General features: G+C 45.1%; 2 non-coding genes across 2 annotated transcripts; one reads left to right on the top strand and one right to left on the bottom strand.

Annotated features, from left to right (window-relative positions):
* Window positions 1-2,301: 2,301 nt before the first annotated feature.
* LOC147009115 (U2 spliceosomal RNA) lies at window positions 2,302-2,489 on the top strand. Its single transcript, XR_015053123.1, has one exon. It is a non-coding gene; the product is annotated as a U2 spliceosomal RNA (small nuclear RNA).
* Window positions 2,490-3,703: 1,214 nt separating this feature from the next.
* Window positions 3,704-3,897, bottom strand: LOC147009114 (U2 spliceosomal RNA). Its single transcript, XR_015053119.1, has one exon. It is a non-coding gene; the product is annotated as a U2 spliceosomal RNA (small nuclear RNA).
* Between the last annotated feature and the right edge of the window lie 1,460 nt (window positions 3,898-5,357).

Here is a 5,357-nt window from a genome sequence, read left to right as displayed (position 1 = left end):
TTATTCTTTTTTTGTAATTAAGAATTAAATAATTGTAAGCAAAGTATATATCATTAAACAAGATTGAAAACATTGAACAAAATCTTCTTTCGCAGCAACAGTCTAACGGTTTGTGGTTTTGAAACTCGATCACCATATTTTATTCAAAAAAAAAGAGAGAAAATCCATGAGGGTAAATAACGATGATTATACAACGATATTAATAAAATAATAAATAAAACATTTACCTCCAGAAGATTGAGTTTTGTGTTGACCAGCATGTCCCAGGTGATCCCTCCCCACATGAAAGACCAGATATCACTGTGGTGGAGGGAAATACAATCACAATCGTTGACGTTGCTGTCCCCTTTGACAATGGTCCTGATGTCCTTGCCACTTGCGCAGTTGCAAAGAGGGAAAAATATGAAGGACTGCGTAAAGCATTGGTGGCTGAGGGCAAGGATGTCCAGGTACTTGGGTTCATAGTGGGGGCACTGGGATCGTGGTTCCCTGGTAATGAATCGGCCCTGAACCGGTTGGGAATCTCCCGGTCTTACCGGAAGCTGATGCGTCGGCTTTGTTGCATTGATGCTATTAGTGGATCCCAGGATATTTACATTGAGCATATCTCGGGCCATCGTCAGTATGTGGAGGTCTGAGGTTGGTACTCCCCCATTTCCCTTCCTCCCCCTCTTTGCCCCCCCCTTTTTTTTAATTAAAAAAAAAAATTTTGTATGGTGGTGGATGGTTTTCATGTTTGTCTCAGTCAGGCGTCGGCAACCTAAACCAGGCCGCGGGCCACTGGGCCACGTTCGGGCCACCTTGCGGGCCGCACCCCCCTCCCAACCCGAAAAAATAACAAACACACCTCGAAATCAAATAATAATAAATGTAATTGTAACTTGAACCTTAAGACTTGTAGTAATCACAATGTGAAACAATTAATGTGAAGGCTGGTGATTCTTTGATGCAGACAGAGAGTCAATGTCCAGCTTGATGGAGGAGGAGGCCAGGAGGAGGACGTCTTGAAGATGAGCGTCTGTAAGCTGTGCTCTTGTCTTGTTCTTCGTCAGCTTCACGTGACTGAACAGCTGCTCTCAAGAGTATGTGGACCTGAACAATGAAGCTAAGCGCAGGGCCTCCATAACAAGAGCCGGGAAAGCACGGGAGGCTGAGAGCGAGTGCCAGAACTTTATTGGCGACAAAAGAGCAAACTTTGCGCGGTGGCTCTCTGAGCACTGGAGCTCAATGAGCTCCAGCTGAAGGTCGTCAGCCACATCCACAGAATCCACATCAATGGGAGCGGAGAATAGCTTGAACTCTTTCTCACAGGCGCGCACATCTTTGAAGCATCTCTCGAACTCGCCTCGCAGCTCAGACAGGGCAGCGGCGTAGCGACGGCAGGCAGCGGGGGTCGGGCGCAGCTCAGCCAATCGGGCGAAGTGAGTGAATTTGTTCTGGTTGAGCTGATGCTCCCACAGGCGAAGTTTGCATTCGAATGCCTTCACGAAGGCGAGGAGGTCAGGTACCAAGACACCTTTACCCTGCAGATGGATGTTCAGCTCGTTTAGATGTCTAGTAATGTCCACCAGGAACCCGAGGTCACACACCCATGTGGGATCCTCGAACTGAAGGACAGGATTGCCCTTCTCCCGCAGGAAAGACGCCAGCTCATCCCTCAGGCTGAAGACTCTCCAACATCTTTCCTCGGCTGAGCCAACGGACCTCGCAGAAGTCGATCAGGTCGCCGAACTCTGCCTCAGCGTCAGCCAGGAGATCGCGGAACTGTCTGTGGGTGAGAGCACGGGCGCAAACAAATTTCACCGCCCTGACGACTACAGTCATGACCTCCGTAATGGTCACAGACTTTGCGCACAGAGCCTCCTGGTCCTGGTTAAGTGGACAAGAAGCTAAAATAATTTATTGTGACGTACAGAGACTGTGATATATGTGGAAGAATCATATGTCCACATATGTTAAATTTGCCGTCTGTTCAGAAAAATGTTTCGCGGGTCGCACCTAATGGAAATCCGGACAAGGCGCCGCGGGCCGCACGGGAGGAGCTCGTGGGCCGCATTTGGCCCACGGGCTGCGGGTTGCCGACCTCGGGTCTAAGTGAATGGATCTTGCCAAACGGTTGAGAAGTGCAAATTTCTATTTTTGGACTGGCCCCCCTTCTTTTTATGGCCTGGTGCCCTTAACTGGTCCTTCGGGGTTGTGTACTTTTTATTTTGACATTCCCCCAGGGGCCTCTTTCTATTCTTTTTCTGATTCTAACGGTGTGGAGGAATTTTATCCTCATTGTCTATTCTCTTTTAACTTTTTAATTTTGGTCTTTTGAAAATTTTTTAATGAATCTATTCTTATCAGTTTCGCAGCTGATATGTCCTGCAATGTGGGACGAGACTATTAAATGGATTTTTGGTATTGGGAGTTGCATTCGGGGCTTGTTCCGTTTGCTCCATGCATCGACCTAGTATTGCAGTTCCTCCAGGAACGGTTCACCCCTTTTGGGGAAAATTATAAACAAAGAAAAGATTATTGTATGTCATGCAGTGGTTTGGGGGTTTCACTCTTTTATGGTCTTCACATCTATATCTGAGTTTATAATGGGAAAGGTCCGTGGTGAGTCCATGCATTCCAATGTTGATCAGATGCAATACCTCAAGAAGCAAGTGGTATCCACATCCACATCCATCCTGTAGAGGTTCCAATGTTGATCAGATGCAATATCTCAAGAGCAAGTGGTATCTTTCTTTGGATATTTGGAGAATTTCTCCTTCGCTGGTGTTTTGAGAGAATTAAAAACGTCTTCACGACTTCATCCCTTTTGGGGGATTCCACCCTCATATGATGACGCGAGGTATAACTTAGTGACGTCATAAAGCCTATTGTTGAGTCACGATTGCTCAGCTTGTTTGTTTCCTCGTCACAAGAATGTCTATGAATCATTTTGTTCCACATTGATCCCTTTGTTTAGATTCGAGAGAAGAATGATGACATCAGAGATCTAGTCAATGGACAGCCGAGAGGTACGCACACTCGCCTCCAAACTGTCTCGTGTCGAGCCTGGGTTGCATTCCCGACCAAGCTATAAACTACCATCCTGGTGTTTCATTAATGTGTGCACTGTCCCTCGGATGGGCGTTAAACGTGACTCTCATCTGCCAGCATTAGTTGGTGGACGTTGAAAGAGTCGGCAAGCTATTGCCGGCACCCTGGCCAAATTAGAAATTCCTGTCCAAACCTTAGTTGAATGTGCGTCTTGGCCAGCCAGTTCATGAAAGACTTATCAAACTTCATCGCCCACCCAGGCCACCAACCTCTCAAGAGTGTGGGAATAATTGTGGGTGTTAAGAAGAGGAAGAAGTTTGCGGACGAAGGTGACACCAGCTGACTTCCAGGCAGATGGAAGATGTCCTCGGGTAAATGATTGGGTGAAGATCCGTCATCGAAGCAACAGTTAAAACTGCCTCGTACATTGACAGCACCCTCAACCCAATGCACCATTGCAATGGAAGCTTTGAACGCACGGAAACGTGCACAGAGAACCTTCTGTACACCCAGTCCAAGGACATGAAAAACGCACGCTCGCCAACTCGGACTCACCATGGACCTTTCCCATTATAAACTCGGATTTAGATGTGAAGACCATTAAAGAGTGAAACCCCCAAACCACTGCATGACATACAATAATCTTCTCTTTGTTTGTAATTTCCCCCAAAAGGGGTGCACCGTTCCTGGAGGGACTGCAATACCAGGTCAATGCATGGAGTCGACGGAGCAAGCCCCTAATGCAACTCCCAATTCCAAAAATCCATTTAATAGACGAGTCCCGCATTGCGGGACATATCAGCTACTAAACCGATAAGAACAGATACTACACTTGATCTTAGCCATCGAAGGCCGAGAAGCGATAACTTTAAAACTTTTATAGAAATCCTTTTAAACGAGGATCACATTTCAGCATCAGTGGCGCCGATTCGTAAAAAAAAAAAAAAATTCCCTCGAAATGTCCGCCCTTCGGAACCTCCTTTTCAGCCCTGAATCTCCCTTGATATTCTGATTTTAAACAAGCCCGATGGAATTTATTTATTTAGTTTATCTTGGGAGAAATGTAGGATTTATTGTGTAAAGAATAACAGGAATTGTGGAGTGAGCAGCGACATCACGTGATTTCCTCAGAGCGTCAGAGCTTCGCGCTGTGCGAAAAACCCATCACTCCGGATCGCGATTTCAATGGAATTGGATTTTAAACACCTGGGATGTGATTACATTGTCAACTACAAGGGCACTCGGTAGAGCGCATACCTCTGCTCTGTAATACCTGATCCACGAGAACATATTACGCCCAAGCTTCGCAGAGTGATAGGCAGAGGGAAGGTCACCAACTGCAGGAGGATGTCTGCAGATGCAGTTGGTGCCAGGTATGGTGGCCATTGCCCCACAAAGAGCTCCTGCACCCTTTGGCAGGTTTTAAAATTTAATCCTGTGGGCTGTCCATGTCTATACAACCTCCGCACCAGGTGGACCTGGATCACATCGGGGTCACCAGTTCAGCATGGAAGAAAAGACGTCAGTAGATGTAAAATGTTGCTTCTGGGACGCCCATTCAAATGAATGGGAAAAAGCGAACACTATCTGACCCAAGCTCCAAAAGCTCAAAATGGGAGACTCACTTCCTCCCCCTCCCATACAAGGAAATGAAGAATTGAGATTTACTGATTCAAGCACTTCTTACCCCCAACATAATCACAGTCCTTTCATATTTTCATTTTACTCAAAGAGCGAACCAATGAACATTTGTCCATGTTCTACTTTGGGGAATAACTTAATTTTCTTATAACATTCATTTCCATCGAGTATATTCACAAAGAATAACTTGGAACTTGGTTCTTCGTTTAGTTATCTCTGTTGAGCAGATATAAATGATAAACTTCTCTGAATGCTCTTGTTTGACAACCTCCTGATCCACATATCATTTTGTCGATTCCTTATATTTTTCATCGTCTTTCCGAATTCAACATTATTTATGATTTTATGAAAATATGATATTTATTTTCTGAAAGTTCTTCTCAAAATCATTTGAAGCAACCGGTTTTATTTTTGTGTCAAAATGAGTCAGCCAAGCTCCCTCGCCTGAAGCAAAAATGCAACTCATTTCCTTTGAGAGACAAACCTGAAAAAACCCATTGTTTTCTCATTTCCGTGATGTCATCAACTTGTCCTCTTTTAACGCGAGCTTTGGCTTGTTTTATTCAGAGTATGGAGGATTCAGAGGAGAACTCCGACCTTGCAGATCAATCTTTTTTCACAAGGGGAGAGGTGAGATCCTAAAACCGATTCATTATTTGTTGTTTTATACAGAATTAAATTAC

Source organism: Eptatretus burgeri, chromosome 17 (genome assembly GCF_056783735.1).
Source record: "Eptatretus burgeri isolate ZD-2024b chromosome 17, Ebu_testis_v1, whole genome shotgun sequence".
NCBI lineage: Eukaryota > Metazoa > Chordata > Myxini > Myxiniformes > Myxinidae > Eptatretus > Eptatretus burgeri.
Note: the sequence above shows the minus strand (reverse complement) of the source record. Positions and strands in the feature narration are given on the sequence as shown.